The sequence below is a fragment of the Acanthaster planci genome, linkage group LG07 (assembly GCF_054643075.1).
Source record: "Acanthaster planci isolate LZ-2023a linkage group LG07, COTS_SCS, whole genome shotgun sequence".
NCBI lineage: Eukaryota > Metazoa > Echinodermata > Asteroidea > Valvatida > Acanthasteridae > Acanthaster > Acanthaster planci.
Genome location: NC_141783.1, coordinates 8558201 through 8582983, shown reverse-complemented (window position 1 = coordinate 8582983; position 24783 = coordinate 8558201). Strand labels below are relative to the sequence as shown.

At 41.4% G+C, this 24783-nt stretch overlaps 1 long non-coding RNA gene across 5 annotated transcripts in view; it reads left to right on the top strand.

Moving 5' to 3' along the window:
• LOC110986045 (uncharacterized) overlaps positions 1-24783 on the top strand; it is a 50082-nt gene that overhangs the window by 11113 nt on the left and 14186 nt on the right. The window contains exons 3-4 of one of the 5 annotated variants that reach the window (XR_015425996.1): positions 5814-5971; positions 10693-10843. The exons of 1 other annotated variant lie outside the window; for it this stretch is intronic. This is a non-coding gene — a long non-coding RNA (uncharacterized LOC110986045). Of the gene's footprint in view, positions 1-5813; positions 5978-10692; positions 10844-24783 lie in introns of all 5 variants that reach the window. 3 more of the 5 variants (XR_002599065.2, XR_002599068.2, XR_002599066.2) reach the window with 3 other exon arrangements.

Below are 24783 nucleotides of genomic sequence, written 5' to 3'. Positions count from 1 at the left end.
AACCGAGTTGCTCGTCATGTTGTGATGCCAGTGCCCCTAACCCTTATCCCAATCCAATACATTGGGCGTTTTAAACCCTAAAAATAAAACAGCCGTCTTTATAAGAGGAAACTATTGTGTCATCAAAGATTTCAGCTATATATGCCTTGTACAAGATGTTTAAAACCATGCGAAATAGTGACAATGCTACATGTACCATGTTTAAAGGAAAGTTTGTTGGTCTCTCACTTGTGCCCATACGTGAAAGGCCAAGTGAAAACAACTGTCGTGTCGGCCGCATCATGGACCGCAAGGAGAAAAAAAGTCTCTCCTCGAGGTCTGTGCGTGGTGCCCTAAACATGCCTTAATTAATGCAACAGCCCACTCTGTTAATGGACTGCCTTTTTTTCATTTCGGTAATTCAAAGAATTTTCTTACAAGTCGTTTGACACAACCTCAGAGGCTAAATAGTACAGCTGGACCTTAATTTTTGCACCCAAACAAGGAACTTCCATATTTCCAGTATTATACGTATTTGAGGAATTAATTAGTTTGTCAGTGCACTTTATCTTTGCAGCTGATCTGCAATGTCCATGAAGTGATCAACTATTTCTTTTAACCTTTTCATCTTGTTCTTGTTAGGTTAGGCGCAGGTGAACATCTTCCCCTACTATTATTTTTGCCAAACCCAATGTTTCTTTGTGGTTTGTTTTATTCATTGAATACGTATGTCACTTGTTAATCAAACTGTATCTTTTCACGTGGCCATTCTTTCTCCATTTTTGTAACTTCCCATAACATGTTTTCAATAGTTTTTCTTTTCATTTTTTGTTTTTTTCTTATCCTGTTACTTGCTGTGCTCAGTTTTCATAAATGTCCATTTCCTAGGTACATGTACACATTAAGATCAACCTGTGCACTGTTGTTGGCAGTTTTCCTTCACATTTTTTATTCATATTTTATAACATGTTACTTACATGTACATGTATTGCCCATAATTGTTTATTTGCTCTCCCGTTTCACTAGTCCTACACAGACTTTCTGTATAACGCTGATTGAGTGAATGACTCTGTGAAATCTCCAGGCGAGAGTTACCATGTTTAATTATGTGCTATTACGTCAATTAATTATAATAGAGTATGGAATTTGAAAAGACTGATTTTGCTTGCATGGGGCTTTGCTCGTATTGCCTACCAGTGCGTGTTAATCGTGTAAACGCGTTGTGTAACAGTTTTTAAGTGTTTAAGGAAAATTAAGACTGTATGACACGTCAGTCAGATGCGAATAATTTTGTTGTCTATTTTGCCAAGTTTATAGTTCTTGTCCTCATGGCCATTACTAGCAAAAGCTGGAGAACTTAACTTGATGAAATGGTACTAACTAAACAGTGTTGACCTTTTGGTCAGTCGACCTCCGGGATGCATATCTTCACATTTCCATCCACAAGGCGGATCGCAAGTTTCTCTGCTTCATGTTCAAGGGTCAAGTCTACGAATTTTGGGCCCTGCCATTCGGCCTTTCGACATCCCCCAGGGTCTTCAACCTGGTTGCGAAGACTGTCGCCGCCCATCTACGCCAGCTGGATGTGCTGATCTTCCAGTATCTGAACAACTGGCTGATTGTAGGTTGTACTTTACAGGAGGCCGTAGCATCAACTCGTCTAACCTATGACCTTTCTTCTCGCCTGGCAGGGGTGTGATTTGTCTGGATTTTTCCGGATTTCCTGTGAGACTATCCGGATTCTTTGAGACTTTCCCGATTTCCGTATTGTCAGTGCTTTCAATATGTAACGCAAAGACTACAATATTTGGTGAGAAACTAAACAAAAGACTTGCACAAGTTTAGGTGTATAACATGCGCTTTTGCATTGTTACCCCCCCTGCAAATGCACCAGATACATGTACATAGGTAATAGTGCATTGAACGGAGGGGTACACATGTCATTGTTAAAACATAGGGACCCAGGCCTGCGGTATGATCGTTGTGTGTATGTACATGTATGCATGGTACACGTGTTGTCCTTGCATGCACTGTGTACAACTTGCATCCGTCTGCCATTGTGTTTCGTTTCGTTCTCGTGGTGGTCTGATGTCGTTGACGTCCATCAAAAATGTCATACAAGGTAGTAGGTAGGAAAGGGGATCTGAATGTAGACAAAGGATTAAAGAATTTTTGGAAATTTTCCTGGCTGGAAACCGAAGTGGACAGAGAATTAGCCAAGGGGAAATCGATACATGTACATGTATATTATCATGACTTTCTTGTGAAAATCGACAAACCTCGTGGTGTCACGAGTAATGCAGTACTCATCTGAATGAGACCGTTTTTAGTTTTAATATATTGTGATAGAATTTTGTGAATCACTGATAACTGCGTGTGTGTGTGTATTACACTTCTAGGTCTTTGATTGTCACCAATTATAGCTTACATGTACATGTATAATTGCAATTGAAATGAATGAGGACAAGGCAAAGCCACGCGATGGCTGGAGGAAACTGGGTTGAGCGAAAAAGGGATACGCACTCCCGGAGATTGGCGATGCAATCGGCCGTTTACATGTAAATGTAAATGTTATAATTGTATCCCTCAAAGTAAGAACAGCTCTTGTTGTGGCTTACAGTGTATATGTAGTATCTGAATCTCCTCCTATAATCAAATAGATATGCCGCGAATTGTAGGGAAGCTGTGGCCGATGCGACTTGCAAAACCCTCTGACGAATATTTCTTGGATTTTCATTTTCCCAAAATCAAGAAAAATCAAGACTGTCTCCGTCTCAGTCCCCGACTTACCTAGGGGCAGAACTCGATCTCTGCATGTGCATTATCACCCAGACGGCCGATTGCATCGCCAATCTCCGGGAGTGCGTATCCCTTTTTCGCTCAACCCAGTTTCCTCCAGCCATCGTGTGGCTTTGCCTCCTCAGGTTGATGGCGAATATGGTCAACCTGATACCATGGTGCAGGCTTTGCATGAGACCTCTTCAACTTCATCTGCTCTCCTCTTATTGGCCCAAACGGGATCCAATCAGTCATATGGTTCCCATATCGGACGACATTCAACATCATCTGCTTTGGTGGTTAGAGGAATGTCATTTGATCACCTGTCTACCATTCCTGCGGCCAAAACCGGCCGTAGTAATAACAACTGAAGCATCATCTCGCGGCTGGGGGGCCTCCCTCCCTCCTCATCAGGTCTTGGAAACCTGGCCCTGTGCCTTCCAGGTAAACCACATCAACTTCTTGGAGCTTCAGGCGATATTCCATGCTCTGCAATGCTTCCTACCGCTCGGACAATTCTACAGCTGTGGCGTACATCAATCATCAGAGCAGCACTCGATCCCCAAGCTGTGCACCCTCATCTTGAAGGTCCTATAGTGGACGGGGGAACATGCAGTCAACCTGCAAGCCTTCTACATCCGCGGCCCCGACAACACGATAGCATAGCTCTCTCCCACAGTAAAATACTCCCAACAGAATGAACTTTCCATCCAGAGGTCGTCAAGACCCTTTTCATGATGTTAGAGAGGCCTCACATTGATCTCTTTGCTTCTCCCACCAACGCCCAACTTCCGACCTTCTGAACAAGATCTCTGCACCCCCCAAGTTTGTGCCACGGACTCCCTGCAAATCGACTGGTCGGGCATTCTAGGGTACGCCTTTCCGCCCATCTCACTGATCCTGACGGTTATCTCCAAAATCGAGCGTGAACACTGTCGGATACTCCTAGTTGCCCGTTCTGGCCACGCCAGCCCTGGTTCTCTAGACTATCGAGGCTCTTGGTTCATAGACCCCTAGTCCTTCCTGACAGACCAGACATCCTTCACCAGCCCAAACCTGGGATTCTACATCCAGCACCAAGGGATCTACACTTAACCTGTTGGATGTTGTTGAACGATCCTTCTGCTTGGCGGGACTTTCTAGCCATGCAGCAGCCATGGCCGCACTGGAAAGACGTTTATCCACCCGCAAAGTTTACGATAGCAGAATCCGGCATTCGCCAAGGAGTCATTGCAAATCTCGTCCGGAATAAGTTGAGGATAAACTGTGGAAGAGTGTTGCGGTGGAATGTTGAAGGCTACTGGAAATTTCCCCACAATCTCCCCGAAGTAAAGCTATCAGCATTTGTACACACAGTTTCCATCCCCCCCCTCCACTCTGCGGGTTTTGGTCGGGTAGGCCACTCAGGGACACATTTGGTTTTGATGACAGACAAGCCACAGGCAAAGGACTGCATTCCTTACTCAGAGCTTTTTGAAACTTCTCTTACTGTATCATTTGGAATAAATGTACATGTACATCAACCCTTTCATAAAATATAAAGCTGCTTCTGGTTTTTTCTTCTCCTGGAAAGCTATGGTCTTACTTCAGGCAAATACAACTTTATTGTATTTAATATGGCAATGTAACTGCACAAAAGACATTTACAAGAAGAGATAGGGTACTGGCCCTGTATTTCAATAAATCTTCCTGTAATGTCTTTTTTCTTAGCCCAAAAACCATGGCGTAATATGCAGAAAGTTAAACCATATTGTTGCTTTGCATTTTATTATCTCTTGATGTGAAATACTGAAGATCTGTTATTACAATCATGTTTGGACAATTCAAAAATATTATAGTAAACACTTCCAGTTTGGAATGCAGAAGTGCGTGGATATGGAGGTACATGGGGCAGAGGTAACACAACTTGTACATTTAACAAGCAAATGAAGCAAAATAAGCAGAGGGACTGACACCGTCTGTAAGTTTTTCCGAACAACCTTCTGATTCAATCCACAACAGGTATTGAACACATGACAAAAAATCATGTTGTGTTGAGTGACCCAAGGTCAGTCTCTGGAAACTGCAAACCACTTAAGATAGTAACCTCCTATTACAAGCCCACTGGTAATTTAAACAGTCCTTCATATAGTAAGTGACCTACTGATGCAAAATTCCTCCACAACTTCCCCTCAATAAATGAACTGCTACTTGCAGGGAAATTGTGGGGAAAGTATTCACTCTCCTCACAATTTTACTGCAACTTGTCCCGGACGAGATTTGAGATGACTCCTAAGTGGTGCAAAGAATAGGCTTTGACTCCAACCGACGCTCCTCTGAGCACTATCACCGACTTCCTGTTGCACTTATTCAAGTCGGGACTCCAGGTCTCTATGATTCGTAATTACAGGTCAGCCCTTGCTGCTATCCATAGTAGCTTTGAAGATGGCTCCAACATTTCCAACAGCCTGGTACTGCACCACCTGTTACTCAGAATGTTCATAGAACGTCCTGAACGTCGTGAAGGTTCTCCACATGCTGGACTGTCCTCCCTTCGAACCCTTGAGTAATGCGACCCTTCTGCACGCTAGTACTAAGCTGGCCTTTTTCCTAGCGGTGGCTACATCTAGGAAAGGCTGTGAATTACAATCTCTGTCGCTGGCAAACGGTCACTTACGCTGGGAGCCTCACAGAGTCTGCCTCATCCCCGCTGTCGGTTTTCTAACCAAAAACCAGACTCCCTCCTGTGAGCCCCTCAGACATCTTTGTACCTGAGATCTCCTCGCACTCTGGGGATAATGCTGATAAACTCTGGTGTCCGGTTCGTACCCTGAAGTGGTACTTGGCCGAAGCTAAGGGTCTCAGAGGATCCACAACTCAAGTATTCATCACCTCTACATGTCCATATCGCCCAGCAGCAAGAGACACGATAGCTTGCTAGATGGTTTCAGCCATCAACTTTGCTAATCCAGATTGGCCTTCACAACCTGATGAGCAAGGTAAATACTAAGTCAGGGCTCATGACGTTAGAGCAGTTTCTACTTCATGGTCTTACTTTTGGGGTGTTCCTATTGCAGACATATGGAAAGCTGCATGCTGGAAGTCTCCCTCAACTTTCGCATCCTGCTACCTGAAGGAGGTTCTGCAAAATGACTCTGTACAGGCAGGACGGTCTTACTGCCCACAGTACAAGCTCCTGCAGTAAGGGCGGATAGCAACGCATCGAAAGAATCCTGTAAGGGTGAGTTAAGTTCTTACTTATCATGTGAGTTTCTCATTGACGTTGATGTATTTGCCTGCCTGTGGTTACATGGGCTCTTATCTGTCTACATGTAGTTTGTTGTATGCTCAGTAGCTAACCCTCCACCCCCACTCTGCATATGTAGTGACTGTTTTGGTAGGTAGAGTGCCGTAGACTCCTCCCCCACAATAACTGTGTGGGTCAGGTCTACTAGAGAATACTTCAAACAGTCCTCTCCCGCCCATCCTCCCCACCAGGCTACAATATTTTCAGTCGCTTTCGAAAAGAAGGATGAACATGGCGGTGAGACAGCTGTGCATAGTGGGAGGTCAAAGGGCATCTTGGATGATAAAAGTCTTTTCAGCGAATAGCTATATGCACATGGGAAATTTGCATATAACGTGACTGTTTGGGTAGGTATTCTTTAGTAGACCCGAGCCACACAGTTAATGTGGGGGAGGAAATTACCTGACCTGAAAGAGAAATATCCTGCCAAAAACTGACTGATCACTTCTGAAAATCTAAAGTACATGAAGAACAGTCCGATGCAGCGGTCTCTTATGCCATGCTTATGCAGATGAACATTTACGGTTTGAAATTTTATGGAAGTCTTTAGGCATGGTAAAAGCCAATAAAACAGTAGATCAAAATATTTCACAAACTGTTTTGATTTATAAGGTAATAAACTTAAAGCAATAATCAACTCTCACGAAAAATTCTAATATTTATTTAACCTTTGCTGACAACTGCGTTGTGTAAAATCAATGGACCATGGAAGCCATCGACTACATGCGGGCAAATCTTTGTAAAGTTTTACAATCTCATTTTCACATAAGCACGGGGAGTGAAAACAAATGTGCATGAACAAGGAGACCTCAAAAAAACTTCTTGCCCAATGCGCTTTTTAAAAAGAACTTGCCAAAAAAAGAGGTTGTGATTTAATACCTGTTCAAAAACAGCACTGAAAATGGACATGAGCCATGTAATTTTGCCCAAACATCAAAGTAGCAATCGACTACCGAAATCCACGGTACAGCAACGAGCGGTACGTATACAATGTAGATGTACCGCAACGGAGTGCAGACCTGCCAAGCTGTATGCATTTTGAATACCATGTACGCATTTTGAATACCATGTACGCATTTTGAATACCATGTACGCATTTTGACATCCAAGTATGCTGGTATGAGATCTAACGCAAAAAGTACGCAATATAGCGCAAAGATGTCAAATCTGTATTTATAGAGACCAAATGACCAACAGAGGGTGCACTTGTAAGCCAGCTTGCAAAAATAATGATTGGTTCCTTGACTCCCATATGACACAATACAGTTAAAAGCATTTTAACCGCAAAGAACCACACTCATTTCGGGGGCACAGAGCCAAATCGGCTGTCTAGGGCTAGGTCTAGGCCTGCGCCCATTGAAAATATGTGGGGACATGCTGACGTAGCCGTAGCTCTGAAAGCACGTTTTGGTGTGACACCGGCTGCATGTCACACAGCTACTCGGGCCCAATGCATGTGTCGTCGCCGCCGCCGCTGTGTTTAGGCCATAGTTTTGTGGGCAACATGGACGCCAATCAGTGTCAGAGTGTCAGATTCGGATCGTACAGATGGGGAAAGCACTCCCCCACCTGAAAAGAAAGTGAGATTACATGCTCCAAAGAAGTTTCTTGCTAGTTATAAAAAGTTATGAGGCCAAGCTTTCAAATGCAACGGCTAAAACAGCTGATGGTACAGTGTACATGTAGGTGAAACAAATTTCATTACAGAGTGAATACATAACGGCAGATTTGAAAGTATGCAGAATGTTTAAGCACCTCACTTTATACAGAAATGACTTTATCATTGAAAATTTATTCAGTAAATCCATGAAGTACAGTCAAACTTTGTTAATAAGAGCACTGTTAATACAAGAGTCCTGTTATAACTGTACTCTTTTTTTTTGAATGGATAACAGCATTTTATATGAAATCTGAGAACGACTTAGTGCTCTGGCAAAATTCTATCACAACATGTAAATACATGTACTATGATTTTGACCAAACGAAAGAGAAGTTTTTTTGGCCCCTGCTGTGTGCACCAAGTCTCATCGTGCGCTGAAGCGCTGCTATACTCCGCCTGGCAAAATCATTTTTGTTTCCTCCAGAGTGGCCTTCGATCAAACACGAGTCCAACTACGATCAGCATCCAATCAAAATTTGTTTTGCACGTTCATTCATTGGCCTAATATGGAACGTAAGGGCGTGAATATTTGAGATTGGTATACATAGTGTCGGTCTGAATATGCAAGCCCACAGTTGGATGTAGTGAGAATTTAGTAATGTTCTACAGCTGAAATGCTGTACCTTGCATGTTCTTGGGTGGTTATTAGTGAATTCTCACCACGTGCATTTTACACCATCATGTGATCTGGGGCCATTGCAAATTTAAAGTGCATATCCGCTATACGCACCACTGTACTCGCACATCTGCCGAGCGCGGATGTGGCATATAAAGCACTGAAACTCGTTTTCCATTTTTCGTTGTGTTGCGTTTTTTAATCAAGTTTTCTCAAGTACATGCCGTTTGCTATCGATACCATGCCATATCAAAGCCGAACATCCAAACCGACCAGTGCATGTGGTTCAGTTTGGTTCGATTTGAAAGTGCCATGTTCTATGATTTTGGGCTCAATCCTGCAGTTTGGCTGCAGCACTAGCTGTCGCTCTCGAAAGGTGGTTTAGCCGCTGGTCCCTTTTCACCTGACTGGGTGTTTGTAGGCATATCTCATGCTCATAAAACTCAAGTTGGAACAAGCCCTGTAATTGTTCTGATGGCAGCACGTTTTTATGCTGTGACTTATTTTATGGTTGTCTATCAGCTTTCTGCCCTGCGCTGGGGTGTGTAAGCCTATGGGATTTGTAAGATCTTTGAAATACATGTACATGCACCTTACTGTAAAGTACATGTAAGTACATAATAGTGTCAGACAATCCGTGAAATCTTACTACCAGAAATCCTGTTATTTTTGAAAAATATTGCAACCATTAACAGGAGCTGTTGTCAAGAGTCTATAGATATTAATAGGTCGTGCAAAATGCCAAAGCGCCATCGGTACACCTAAAGTCATTATTAACTGATAAAATGAATGGAAGAACCATAACTAACGATCTAAAAGAGAATTTGGACTGGTCTGAAATTAAACTTATTTATGAAACTTTGGAAGCTTACCTCACGTAAATTATATTATCTCGGTATCATCCCTCAAGATAATGGTATAGTCCAAATCAGTTATGACGAGCTCCGGGACCAGTTTTTCTCAAACATAATCTCCATTATCGAGACACTTAGCTTTCTAATTTTCAAATTACACACAACACCGCACAATCTGGGCTCTGTTTACAAGGCTGCAGGCCTGGTTGAAATACTCAGGTGTCAATGAAGGTCACCTGTCAACTTAGGGTAATGCCTAAAGATTACTCCGTGCGGCTATAAACGACCGTTAAATGAAATGATGAATTTTTGAAGGATTTTGAAAACGGAAAAAATTATAGTCATGCCGGCCTAGCATCATCAACTTGGAAAAATGTCCCGGCATGAAGTGGTTAACGATGGGTGCTGATGGTGTGTATGTGAACAGTTTTTGACTAACATAGGCAGGCCTACCCGTGAAAAGCATAAAAGTATATGAACGTGGTCAAATGTGCACGTGTACATGTGGTTGCTGTGGACACTGTGGTACTGCAGCAGTCAACTCACTGATGGATGGATGAATTGTTGTTGGACAATTCTCAGCGTTTCGTTGTTGAAGATGAAACACAAAGTTGAAGGTAAATTTGCCAACCACAATTACTATGAAAAGCAAAGGAAAAGAATCTTTCTTAAGGGCCACATTGACCTCATCTGTGAACTGCCCTGGCAGACAGGAACGTCCTAGTGTTTTGCAAGACAAATTAAATGAGCTGTGGTTTTAAGTTGGCAGCCAATCGGCATTTTGTCTTGCTCTAACTGGAAGTCAACCGGTCTGTCAGCGGAAATTTGGCCACGTGCCAATTCAAAGGGATTTGCCCTGCCAAAGATGGGGTGTATTCATGAGGTTGGTAATTTGCATAAAGCTTGCATGTAGCGTTATGTCCGCGGATCTGCCGGGTTGCTAACAGCTCTTTTGTTTGGCAGGGATTAGCGTGCTCTACGTGATTTTGCGAAATGTCCGCATCATGGAACACTTAGTCAATTTGGGGATGACACCTAAGTCTAATGCCACTCTATGTCCTGTAACATTGTACTGTTGCAAGGGCGCCCTCCATTTCTTTGGGGCAGCCTCTTCCTTGCGCACTGATCACACTTTCTGATGTAGGCTCTTACACCGGCATTCATACCTGACCAGAGGTATCGCTGCTTTACACAGGCCAGGGTTTTCTTCAGGCCAAGATGGCCTGCCTACCTCCTTCCATGCAGGAGTTACACGGAACTACCATTATTTGACTCACATTGCTGGTATAACACACCGTCTTTTATTGACAACTGGTCCCAGTATGACCAATAAGCCTTACCTACTAAGGAGGGCACTCCTTCCCTCACTCTTTGGCAATTGACAGCCACTTCAACGACTCATCCTCCATTTGGGCGTTTCTAAGTTCTTCGCTGCTTACAGCAGGTTCCACCATATCAACTTTGGCCTTTTTCTCATCTCTTGAGCTCAAGGTTGACTTCTGTTTATCTTCTTCTACAGCAACGGTAACATCAATACCAGCTTTATCACAATAAGAATCATCCGACACAACCTCCAAGCATCGTGCAAGTTGTCCTTCCGGGTTCTTCGAGTTCCTTAACCATACCAAAGAAGAATGGTCCATCCACACTTTGACCTTTTGACCATAAAGGTACTGGCAGAGGTGCTTCAAATATTTACTAAGCGATCAGGTTCCTTTGAGTGATGCAGTAGTTTCTCTCAGCTGAGCTGAATTTCTGGCTTGCAAAAGCAACACCTTTCTTGACACCGTCATGCACCTGAGACAGTGCGGCCCCTATGCCCTCTGAACTCGCATCCGTATCCAGGATGTACTCACTACTTGGTAATGGGTAGGCCAATACCGGAGCCCCTAGTCTGTTTGGATGTAAGTATACGTCTTGGTCTGAAAGCTCTGTTGGCAGGGCTTTTGCCCTTACAAAAATGTCCCATGAGGGTATCCCATGGGAAAATTTCCCATGGGATTACATGGTGAATTGGCCACCATGTAGCATGGGATGTTTACCTATGAAATTTTGCCCATGCATAATTCAAGAACCCCATGTAATTTCCCAAAATATTCCCATGGTGATTTAATTGTCATATCCCATGGTGATTTTCCCACACATCCAATGGTGATTTAACCATGCGTCCCTTGGTGATTTACCCTTGTGTCCCATTGTGGTTACCCCATTTGTCCCATGATGGTTGCCCCATTTGTCCCATGGTGATTATCCCATGCATCCCATGGTGATTTTCCCATGTCGATTGTCCCTTGCATCTCATGGTGATTGTTCCATGTCAATTGTTCCTTGCGTCCCATGGTGATTTACCCATGCCTCCCATGGTGAGTGTCCTGTGCATCTTTTGGTGACGGGCAAAGTTGCAGTCATCAAATCAACATTCCATTCCAAACTGTACTGTACCGTAGTTCATGTCAATGCATTTTAATGGCAGCAGCTAATGTGGTTTACAATACAACAAAACCTCTAAGTGTACCTGTGTAGATGCCATAGCAATGCAAATCCCAGTGTTCTCTTGATTGCAAAAATTGGAATAGTGTTTGTGTGGCATTTCCACGGTGTCCGCATACAAATCACATTGTATTCCCATGTAGAGTGTTAAAATCCTATGGTGTTCCCATGCTGATCATAAAAGCCCCATGGTGTTCCCATGCTGAATATAAAAACCCCAAGGTGTTCCCATGCTGATCATAAAAGCCCCATGGTGTTCCCATGCTGATTATAAAACCCCCATGGTGTTCCCATGCTGATCATAAAAGCCTCATGGTGTTCCCATGGTATCCACAAAATGTCCCATGGTGATCACTTCAACCAACATTATTTTTTTGCCAGTCCCATGGCGTACACATGGGGTCCCATGGGCAGCCCATGGGATGCCCATGGGATCTGCATGGGACATTTTTGTAAGGGTGGGCACCGGAAGGTCTGACGCGATTGGCCCGGTGCCTCATGACACAACTAAAACAACTTGTGACTCACAAAATAAGACGGCCTGTGACTCGAAATAACGACCCTTGGACACCTGACCTTTGTACAACAACAAAATGGTAGCTTGTTTATTCATCAAAGCCACTTCAATCATTCACATAACCAATACGCCAGTAGAGGGTGCTCTTAATGGGAGGACTGTGTGACAAGACTTTGCCTGGAGCAGTGAGCCCCACAATTACTTGTATGAATCTAGTGCCACCAGGACCTGAATAAGTCAATACGGCTATCCCACACCACTCACAACTCGCACTGCGAGATAGCGATCCACCCTTTAACCGACTGTAAGCTCCCACAAAGAACTCTTACCGCACCACTGAATAGCCCTCAACCCCCCAGCCCCTCAACGACACATGCACCACCTGGGACTAGGAACTAGCCATGCTAACGACCCAACGTACGAGGGTCTTACCTTCACGCCCATTCAGTTGCTTGCTCTGCCCAAACCACAGTTCAGGGTTTTTACAGCAGGATCGAACCAAATGCAAGGTTCTGCTGTAACACACACCCATCATGCTTTTATATACATGTAGCCTCGCGAGCTGGCTGCTGCCGCAACTACGCCTACGCACACGCGCTGCATGTGACCAAGCAGTGACTTCTGCAAGCCAATCGCCCTAAAATACATGTATATACATATACATGTATTTTATTGTGAAGTATAGTTATACTTGTATGTAGTTTCAAACTGGGTTTACACGTAGGTTTAGTTATGGTTACATGTAGATCCCTCAACTAAAATTAGCTTTTCTAAAAACAAGTGTTGAATGCTAGTTTGTGTAAAAATTAAACATTTGCCACAACTGTAAAGAGCAACCCCAATGATAGTAAAAAAAATGGGGAATAGTGTTTAATATACTCACGTGGTATCTCAGTAATAAGTATACATGTACATGTACATGTAAAGTTGCACTGTGACTTCTGAATACATAGTAATAGTGCAATGAAAATACAGACCAATTCTGCAGGTGTTTCAAAAACTGTCCACATTTGCACAGTTGGTGGTGCCACGCAAAAATGCCTTTTTATTACGTACCGCTGTGGAAACAAAAATGTCATGATCTTGCTGGACCTGGTTTTGTGGGTATGTTTTCGTACACAGCCCTGCATGACTGAGCTGCACGACTTAGCCTGACACTTGTTTCGGAATAAAATAACAACATAAAACATTCAAAACATCTGGTCTCCTTCACCGCCTCGTTCGCCAGCAGTGGCCCCATCATTAGCCCGATCGAGATCCCATTTGGTGTGCACTCCGGTGGCACGATGGGTTCAAAGCGGTAAGGCTCTGTGCCTCGGACTTGGGACAGTATACGTGTAACTGTCACTATACATGCGTTACAATACAACGCATAATTGCATTGACGTGACCGCGCCGGCACATGCGCCGGCTCAGTGCGCACATGAGATAAAACTGTCGATAACGTCGTCGGTTGTCAAATTTGTTATCAACTGCAGAAGCGGATGATGCATATATTCGACGATATAAATTTGGCCGCTTACAAGTTCATTGAGAAACAAGCTGAAATGCAAGCTGCCACCAAGTTTATCATGCCATCGTGCACAATAAATGCTTACAAAGCCAATCGCGATATCGATTATTTAAACGGGATAGAATACGTCGTTAAACTGCCTTACACAGACAAAAAACGCATGTACATTAAAATAGATTCTTACACCTCTTTATTTGACAATCGAAAGAGGCCCATTACGTCGTCAAATATCGAGAAATTTATGAATAAAAGATGCGATGCTCAATCATTTATTTACCTGAAGGACGCATACTACAGAACCCATGGTTCACTGTCTTGCAGTGCCAGTGTTAGGTATACGGTATCAACGGCAATGTTGAAAGGTAGAAATGACAGAATCATTTCAAACAAATCAGCTTGCAAGCATTTAGAGGATTTGACCTTAATGAATCTGAATTTGAATCAGAATCTGTATCTGAAACTGAATTGGAAACACCCGTCAAATTAAAGGTGGATTAAACTCGAGAATTAACCTATGAATTAATTTAAAGAAGCATTTTAAACCTCAGTTATCCTCGAGATAACTGAGGTTAATTTTACATCCCTTAAATAAATAACGTTTTAAAAATGGACAATTAATTACCATCGGACAAACAAGATTTATTCATTTTATTTGACCCAAAACCAACACACATGAAAATTGAAGAAAAAAGCACACACAAATAGAATGGAAAGAAGAGAAGAGTCTGATCTCGTCTGCTGCGATTGTGGGCTAATACTAACTCGCATTTATTAAGACGAAGCAGAAAATGTGGGCGGTAAATATAATCAACGTTTCGTTTACAAAAAACCCAAATATAAAACGGGCAAAATGTTTAAAGAATTAGACGTTAAATTAACTGCGGAACAAGCTGGTCTCGTCAAACATAAAGTGAACTGAGTTTCAGCGGGTAAAATTTCCAGAGGTAAACCGCTCTGAGCTTTAATTGCCGTCTGTTATCAAGACGTGACAAAAGAAACTGCAGAAGCTGTAAAAGACCTGTGTCAAATCTCTGAGAAACATTACACCGATGCTGTCAAAAAGTTTAAACTTTATGAAGAATAGTAACATTTTTGAAAACCTATTCATAGTAAAATGGAGACACACACTTTTTATTTGACAAAAAGTGAGTGGACATTTGAATTAAAAAATCAAATCGATAATCTAAAGGGTGATAAAAACATTAAAAGTCAGAAAGGTAAGCTTCCACTCGGGTTACTTCAACATTACAAAATCCACCGAATTCGAATGGCAAACTCAAGTCGAAGGAAGTCCTGCTGAAAGGGGAGCCAAAGGAGTTAGAGAAAGAATATAACCGAGCTCTCGAGGGCGTGACCAGCCTGCTTCACTAGAGGCAACATCCATCAATATGGGCATTGTAGAAGCACTTCAACCTGTAATACCGTTATTAGAGCTATTAGAGCGGGGCAATCTAATGACAGAGACGTTCTTTATGTTCTAGCTTATACTTCTAATGCCCTGGTGATGCATCGCCTGCACAAGAGAGAAACGCCCACAGATTTTTTGAAAGGAAGAGAACGTGGTAGTGTAGTCATTCCACCAGGATTTTACAACGTGGATTGGTTTGATTTTATTTATTTTTATACCCGGCATGAGTTTCCAAGTACTTGAGAAGTCAAACTTGTACATATTGTGCACCACGTCAGACCCGAGCCAAAGTGCAAAGTCACTTGTAAACGATCAAATAATGAGTCTACATTTTTCGTTGAGAAACGAGCGGGGAGAAATCATCAACAATAAAGACGGCACAATTTTACTTGAGCTAGACATTTTTTAAAACGCGCAATTTATAAAACGTGTATTTTAAAAAGATGACGACAGACAATCAGTTGAATATGTACCCGGACTTGAGTGGGTACCAAGCTGAATCAAATGCGACAAAAGTTTACCGCCTTCCAGAGATCGAAGAAATTCGAGGACAGATTTTAAAAGAATGCGACGCCAGAAGATTTCTTACAAAAAGATCAAACGAATACTTACTGCGCTCAATTATGTGGAATACGGACTCGAAGCAATAGGTGCCATGACTGCCGCCACTGGCATTCCCGCTTTTTTGGGGTGATCACGGGACCCGTAGGACTTGTGATGGAAGGTGTCGCTATCGGTGCATTTAGCGCTTACGCGATGTTAAAGTACGCCAGTCGCAGGTTGACCCATAAAACTAAAAAGCACGATAAAATTAGAATGCTTGCAGATGCAAAATTAAACACCATAGATGAATACATCTCACACGCGATCGAAGACGGTGACGTGTCTCAAGAAGAATTTGTTTTAATATTGTCAGAACTGAAGAAATTTAATGAAAAGAAGGAAAAGATTCGGTCAAATACGACGACAAAGTTGCAAGAAAATAAAACGACAAATAAAGAAGAAATTGATTGGCAGGTCAAGGAGAAAGCTGAAGCGCTTGCCAATTAAAGGGCAGCCGATTTTTAAAAAGACCTTATGAAAAAACTTGGCGAATGACTTTGTCCAAGTCTGTCAAGTACGAGGAACCACCACCCACTTACCCCACCGCGCCTCCTTTTGAAAATCTTTTATAAAACTGGGTTCTTTTTAAAATCATTTGTAAAACCAGTTTCTTTTTATATCAGTCTATTATAAAGTAAAAAGTAAAAGATGGGAGCCAATTTTAGTCAGTTATCAATAGTGGTTAATTAAGGTTATTACTTTTGGGCTGTGTTTCCAAATTTAACCGCGGCTTACAAGTTACCGAGAGTGACAACAGATGAAACCGTCGACTGTTGGACGACTGACCCCATTTCATTTTCCAAAACCAATTTAATTTTGTGGTATATTGCGCAATGACGGCATGTTGAGTGGGTTTCGATCTATTGTCTAACGTCGACCCGTACGTGTCTGCTTTATTTAACTTCCACGTGAATTGCACGGTACGAAAAACTTTCTACGACTGCGTAAAGCCCATACCTAGCGACGACATGTTTAAGGCATTGCATAATAATTACGACCACCAAAAGTTTATCGACACTTGCCTATTGTTTAATGTTGACCAAAATAAATTGTTTAAACAAACTTACAACACTATATCAAACGGATTGGGAACAGCCTACTATTATGATGACAGCTACATACCAGTCTCTGGCAATAACTATGACGCACACGACTTGCACCTAATAAACGGCAAATATGCGGGATCCACTTGTATGGCCTTTGGGTGTGCCAAACCGCCAAAAGGCTCGGGTCACGCGGGGACCAAAACCGTAACTTGGATTACACAGTCCGATGCTGTCACATTGGCTTGGTGCGACTTTATCCCCCAAAATAGTAAACTTACTGACGTGGGCATTATTAAAGTGAACGAGTTGATCAGAGCTTACGTTTACGCACTGTTGGGTGCCCAAGTCCAAACAAAAATGAACGTAATGGCACCCGGCACCGGATTAGATGCCCAACGTCGGTGCCCGACTTGGAGGCAAGTATACACCAATTTCAGGATTCGTTGCAGTATGCTAAAGTGCCTTTAAACTTTGTAGTGGCACCTGGATTGTACTTGGTGCCCTCCGTCATGGACTTACGCATCGGAACATTTGAAGGACACAGCAACAATTTGCAAATTGCAATGCCCGGCATGTGGACGGGTCACGTTCCAACTTTAAACTCTGGCGTTGCTCCTGCAGAATCAGATTTTGATGAACAAGTTACCGAAAAAGTTACTAAACAAGTTACAGAGACGGAACCTACTCTGAAAATTTTACCAAAGCTGGATCCTATTTAACCACCAACAGCACCTCTCAAAAAGAAACCTTTGGACATTTGTTGGAACGATGGCGGTTGCCGGACTTGGATTTATGTTGTACAACGTCTCAACTTACGTCAACTTTGGCAAAAAAAACCCCACTTTCTCAATTTAGAGAAAATAAGTTATTTTTTTTTACCCCGTTAAACCTATTGTAAACCTATTTACCTCTTTTGAACATAGGTCAAAATTAAAACGCCCACGCCCACAAATAACGTCCACACGTGATCGGCGATCCAACCGACTGCTTTACTTGCCACATTGAATATCCAATTTAATATACTGCTGATCAACCCCGGCAATGCCCCAAGCACTTTTAGACCCAATTTCTTCAAAACATTTGCCAAGTTTTGAAGTTGTCGTTTGATGCAATTGGTTACTCCTCCTTTAAACGGTGGAGTCGGTTCGGGTTCAGGTTCGATATTTGGACTAGGAGTTCCCGCCGCTCTGACAGAGGCCATGATGCTAGATAGGATTGTACTGACGGCTTAAGTAAAGGCTGTTAAAATACTGATGATCGTCACGCCTTGTTCTGTAAAAAGCACCCAAATTTTCTCGCGTAAAGTTAAATTCCTATCCATCACCACTTCATTGTCTCTTTGATGCAGTTTATTTGACTGTGGATCTGATTTGTATTTCTGTTAATTACTTCTAACCGGGCCCGTCTTTTGACTTGTAAATTGTCTCATTTTCCATGTTCTGCATGTTTGCCTGGTGACGTCGCTTCCTCTAATTCGTTCTTGACCTGTTGAATTTTTGCGTCCAATTCATCCAATTAACCCTGGTTTCAAATCAATTCTCCTTTGACCGTCTGTAATGATTTGTCCAAGGCGACAATCTCGCGATAATTTAGCCCTTCGGTTTGAACGTCTACACCTCGAATGTCTAAATCTACACCTCGAACAAAGTCATCTACAATGTCACTTGTTTTATTGATTTCTTGAGGAAGTTCTTTTAACGGAATGCTTTCGAGGTGAAGCTTTGCAAGTCTATGAGCCACTTAATCTGCTTTAACTTTTGTTTTACCAGTAACATATTCTTCTAAACCTAAGACGTGTCTGACAAAATCTGTGCTCGTTTTTTGCCTGATGACGTTTAAACTAAGAAATCTGTTATTGTTTAATTTTTGAGTCAATAAAACCCTTTTATTTTTAAACATGACATATACATGTAGGCGATATTTTTTGTCGAGGTGAAATATGTTGGGGTCTCGAATTATTGGCTCATATCATGTTTCGTTTTCAATCAAGTCATAAAAGTCATTCATTTTATTTCAATTATTGCTTCTTTTAAAAGCAATTTTGTTTGATTAGTGTCTGTTGTAAATGCCGATTTATGTATAGGATCTAAACTGCTAGCTAATTCATAATGTTGATATTCGTTTACGGCATCCTGCATTGTTTCTTCGTCGGTTTTTTGGTTCAAGCAGTGTCTGTCTAAGGGCTTCATTTGGATCAACTTCTTCTTCATCATTGTATATAAACTGCGAATGATTTTCATTTATTTCTTGTAAACAATCAAAATCATCTCGTTCATATTCTTTATCCCTCACTTCTGAAAGAGGTATGTCTTCCAGTGCAAATCTGCCTTCTGCCATCTTACTTTAAAATAAACCGATTTTACTTTAAAATAAACTGATTCAAAAGAAACTGGTTTTTAAACTTACTTTTTAACCTGTGGGCAAGCTTGCAGGCAATATGCCCTGTGACACTAGCCAGCCCTGAGTGGCCAATGTACATGTACCCGAGGACAGTGCGATCAATTTGACCACGTCTTCCACCGACAATTTATTCAGATCCGGCGGTTTAATTTTAAGTAGTTTGTTGGAAAGCGAGGCGTATCCCATGGAAATTGCTGAAACTATTGCACATGATATATCGTATTGGCAATGCCGTTGACGTTGATATTTGCCTTACTCATTCTTATACCATTTTAAAAATTACCGTTTTAAATTACTCCATATCCAAAATTTCAAGTGTGGGAGCTGTTGGTGTTTGAAAAGTTGTTTCAACCGTTTGAACTTGTGCCGGCGCTTTTGCCTCGGTGGACCTCTTTTTCAAAAACAAAAATAGTGTGATTGCGCCAATCACTAAACCGCCTATAATTAAATTTCTATTTTCTGAAATGGATTTATAAATTTCAGATTCAGATTTTTTTCAGGTTCTTCTGTTTCGCCAATTTTCATTTTGTCGAGCTGTTGTTTCATCTTCTTGTTGTGTTTGGCCAAGCGTTTACCTTGTTCATTTGGGATTTTTAATTTTTGTCACCATTTTTGGGACTTGACTCTTTACCGGACTGTTGGCAGGAGTCGGTATTGGCATTTGTTGTTCTGTTTCCATTTTCTTTTATAATAGACAGATTCTTAGTGATGGCCAAATGTTTTGTCGTAATCAACGTGGCTACAATTGGTGATAGATACACCCCCATATTTATAACACAGCTCGCTTAGGAAGTGACCCATGGTCTGGCTATTTATAGGATTGCCGTTTAAATCTTTTGTTAAATCTTTTTCTGATTTCAAATCAATGTTAAACCCGAGGAATTTGACCTGAGTGGTAATGCCCAATAATTGCGCATATAAACTTAAAATCGAATTTCCCAGTGTATTCACAATTTCTTTGCTGAATCGAACTTCGTAAAGATTAAACAGTTTTTCTTGTTCTGCAGGGGTTAGAGCCTCAATCTCTTTTACGGAATATTCTTTGCCTAGGTACATGTACTTTTTGGATTCGCCAGAAGCAACTACGGCGGCTAATCTGTCCTTGACATTTGGCTTATGTTCGACAGATTCTTGTTTTGTGTCGGAGGGGAGGATACTTTTAATGTCGTCCATTCTAATATATATTTTTTAAAATTGTTGAACGCGAGCTTTGCACATAGGTATTCAAACGTATAGAGCGTTAAAAATAATTGCAATAACAAGTTCGATAACTATATGGATATACTGTAACATGGCTGTTATTTAAATAAAACAAAATTTTTAAAATGCTGTAGTCAAGCTGCATCAGCTCAACTATAGCATTTGAAAACAAATTTTTAAACAAAAAACAACAAATTCTAATTAGTTAATAAACCCCACCATAAATCTGTTGACTCATCAATCGTGTTACACTTTTTCTTTTTACTGAATTTCTGGCAGCATAAGACGCAATTCCATTTCACGTGACCGATCTCTGTATGTAACCTCTCAATAGTTGACTGATCAGATTTACATTCTGCAAATTGTAATCTAACGTTATAATCCTTGTAGTAGCAATGTTTGTGAGTATCCACCAATTCTTTTCAAAATTCTCTATCAATAAATTTTTTTGGGTCGTAACAAACGTTTTCTTTGTCGTGCTGTTTGCAACTTTTTTACAAACGGCGAATTGTGACTTTAATTGCGTCACTACAGAGTTTACATTCTGATCTTTGTTTTTTACAATGTACATGTACATGTATGTGGGCAAATGCAAGATCCGTTACATTCGATGCATGTGCTTCTCCTTCTCTTATGCTTGCAAATGCCTATTCCATCGCATTCTATGCATCTGCTCTTCTGTCTGCCATGGGGGCACTTTTCTTATTCATACACTATATCCTTTTATCAACACATTTATTGCAACCCAAATTAATGTCACCATTTGATTTAATTCGAAAATAGACTTTTTTTTATTTCTTACAAATGTTGCATTTTTACTCATGGTTAATTACTGGCAATTAATAAAATATTTTCTAACTTATATATAACCAAATTTTTAAATATTTTATGAACTAATCCAAGGCACAATAGTTTACGATGAACAAAGTATTTACCCCGTCGAAAAACTTTTTGGTACAGATCGATTGCTTCATTTAATTCTAACTTTTCTCAATCTAAATCACACAAGTGAACATTTTCATCCGTAAATATCCACAGCCTTTCCAAATATGTTTTGTTTTTAAACAACGTCAGACAAATTATTACGATCGCTTCAAATGCAAACCTATATTCTGTTTCTAATAGATCCAAAATCCATTTGGTTTTGCCACTACCCGTTTTGCCTACGATTAGAGCGCAGTGTGGTCTCTTGTACATGTTCATTTTATTTTAAACCTGTTTTAATAAACCAAGCTTTAAAGTTGCTGTCTTCCACTGTCAACAATCCATCCATTACCAAAAACGCGTAAATTATCAACGTACATTATCTGCCTCGTGTTCCATTTGAATCGATATGTCACCACCTCCGCCCAATGGTCGCCCCGATCCGGGAGCCGGGTTATTGTCTGAACTTCTAAAGTCAAGCCAGAGGTCGTACTTACATGTATCTTTTCGGGTAATTTCCCATATCAACGTCCGTCAAATTCAGGTCTTTAACCCTAACCCTCCTCAATCCTTCACCTGTTGGAGGACTGAGGAGTGTTAGGGTTAACGACCGCTCGACCCGATTGCGTTTCAGAATCCCCGAAATACTTGCTAACTTTGGTAAAGTGTTGATATTCAAACAGCCCTGGCAAATACAGCTGATTGGGCTTGCCCTCGACTGTTATACTTGTTTTCGTGATTTGCAGATTGTAAAATTTTTGCGGGTTATTTATGGTCGGATCTTTAAACAAGATCAAAACACCTTTCAAGCTTTTAATCGATGCTGATATTCCACAGCGTATCCGATTTATTAACTGTTTCTTCCACGAGTGAATCTGGTCAAATACCGGTAAGTAATAGACGGCCCCTTTATGTTTTTGTCGTAAACCTTCTGCCAAATCGCAATTGGTGATAACCTCGTACTCTAGGGTCAAGTCCAAGATGCTGTATTCTGCTGCATTGTCTGTACTTTTGACCACCTTGACATGACCATTAAAAGTCAACTGATGGGTCAAAGGTTCCTTAAAACCCAATGGATAAAATGGCCCGTGATTGGTCAATAGTGGTACATCCAATGCAATTGTGTATCTGTTTTTATAAGCGTTGGGATTGCTTCATCTTTGCCGTTGTTGGCCCCTTCGTTTTTGTCGGCTGCTCCCAAATGCAACTTTGTCAAGTTTTCTCTTTCCAAGCCAAAATAAGCCATATTTTTACTTTGTGTCAGGGGCAGCCAATTGTCTTTAAAGTTGTGAAATATGTCGGCGTCTCGGTAACTTATGATCTTGTTGCCCTGTAAACTGACTAGGTTCCTTGCCAAGTTGTTGTAAACTGTTCGGTTATTGTCAGATGCCCCATCTAGATCCATTTTGAAAGTGAGTTTCGCGGTGCCTGGCACTACAACGTCGTCATACCCTAACACGGGGAATTTGACGTTTAGCGTATGGCCTGCTGCAATGGTACTCGGATTGTGCGTAATGGTAACTTCGCGTCTTTCGCCCTTGATTGGCCGAGGAACTTTTAACCTGCAGCTTGGATTCAATTTTTTCGTGTATTGACTCGTCATGTTTTATAATGAACTGTTTTCTAATGGACTGTTTTATAATGGACTATTTTATAATGGATTATTTTATAAGTTTTACTTCCAAATCACAAACATTCACGGGCTCAAATTTTTTATTTAGCAGCTTATCTAAAAATAGAGTAGAACAGGAAAGAATACATCATAATTCAGCTCTGGAGCAATTGGCTCAAGCGAAACAAGATTGGGAAACTCGGCGAGTTCACATGTTGGACTTTTTAAACGAGCGCTTGAGGCAAGAGCGCATCAGTTAACAGACATTTGTCAACGTTGACGAGGCGTTGCACGCTTATGCAGAATTGACCGGTAAACAGGTGATGCCCTTGCCACCAGAGCCCAAATTGTCTGATTTCTACGTGCCTCTGGATACGTGCCAAGGCCGACAATGCTGCAATCGGAATCTGTAATACCAAATGAGGCGCATCAAATTGACGTGTTATACCTACCTAAGATCGAGTAAACCGTAAAAGTTTTAAAGACACTTTGACCATAGTTGACGTGGGATCGAGATTTAAAGAGGCTGAGCTGTTGACTAGTAAAATGGCCGAACAAACGTCAGAGGCCGTTTGACTTGGCCTGAAATTGTCATGGTGGATGCGGGATCAGAATTTAAAGGCGAGTTTAGAAAGTTGTTGGCCAAACACAACGTCGAAATACAAGTGGGGGAACCGGGAGTCCATTGGTCGCAGGGAATCGTCGACAGGTTTAACCGAACATTGCCCGAGCGTTTATTTGGTCGTCAATATGCACGAGAAATGTTAAACGTCAGTGAATGTAACGTAGAATGGGTTGTAAGGTTGCCCCAAGTAATAAAATCACTCAATGAAGAAAAGACTAGATTAATTGACAAAGAGCCCCCAGCCGCCAGCAAATTAGACCGCGTGAAACAAGCACCAAGTGCGCCAGTCCCAAAATAAGAGAAATTGAATTACCCTCTGATGCAGTCGTTAGGTACCTGTATTACGCAGGTGAGCAAGAAGGTGGCACCGTCAAAAGGTCAAAAGGTCTGTGGATGTTAATCAAATTGAGAAGCGTACGAGTCAATTGAAGCAGGTCAATGGTAAGAGGGTAAAAACGGGGCCCTCTTTATATTATTTGGTGGACGGACCCAAAAGTAGTTTTGTCAGAGAAGAACTTCAAGTGGTACCAGAAGACACTGAATTGCTGCCTTCTTGAATATTTTGATATTGCCCATAGGCTAACATATCAACACCATTTGGTAATATGTAATGCTTTGTGTCTAACAGCAAAAGGCTCAGCTTATTTTGCGAAACTGTGAACAAAAGGTGTTTTTCCGATCTGAAAAGCTGCTGTTTGTTAAAGTGCTGCGTTTGTTCAAATGAACAATTTTTGTACGCGGCGTGCGATAATTGTTTTTGAGTTACTACTTTTGTAACTCCTTTTGCCTTTTTCAAATTTTGTTCTTGCGTTAAAATGGAGTACATTTTCGGGCTCATGCAAATAGCTTCTGAAATGTCCTGGCCGCCAAATCGGTCTTTCATTTTGCTGATGACTTTTTTGTTTTTTGAATCGTAAAGCCGACGATCCGTCAGGTAATTGCTCAAATCAAATAACTTGCCCTTTTTACGTAGGTAATTGGTTAAATTGTCGGTCTGAATCTGAATGAGTAAGCTGTCGGTATCGGTGTACAAAAGACAGACATTTGAGCCAAAGTCTGCTCTCAACTCATAGTAGAAGTCATACATTAAAGCTTTGGATAGATCAGACACGCTTACGCTGCAATAAATTGGCTTATTCAACTTTGTTTTTGTGCAATACATTTCATCAAAGGAGAGATCGCACTCTTTAAACGGAGTCGTTGTTTTATAGTTTGGTTTAAAAGTTAGTTTCTTGTACCTTTCGGCATCTTGAAAATCTCTCAGCAGATGCC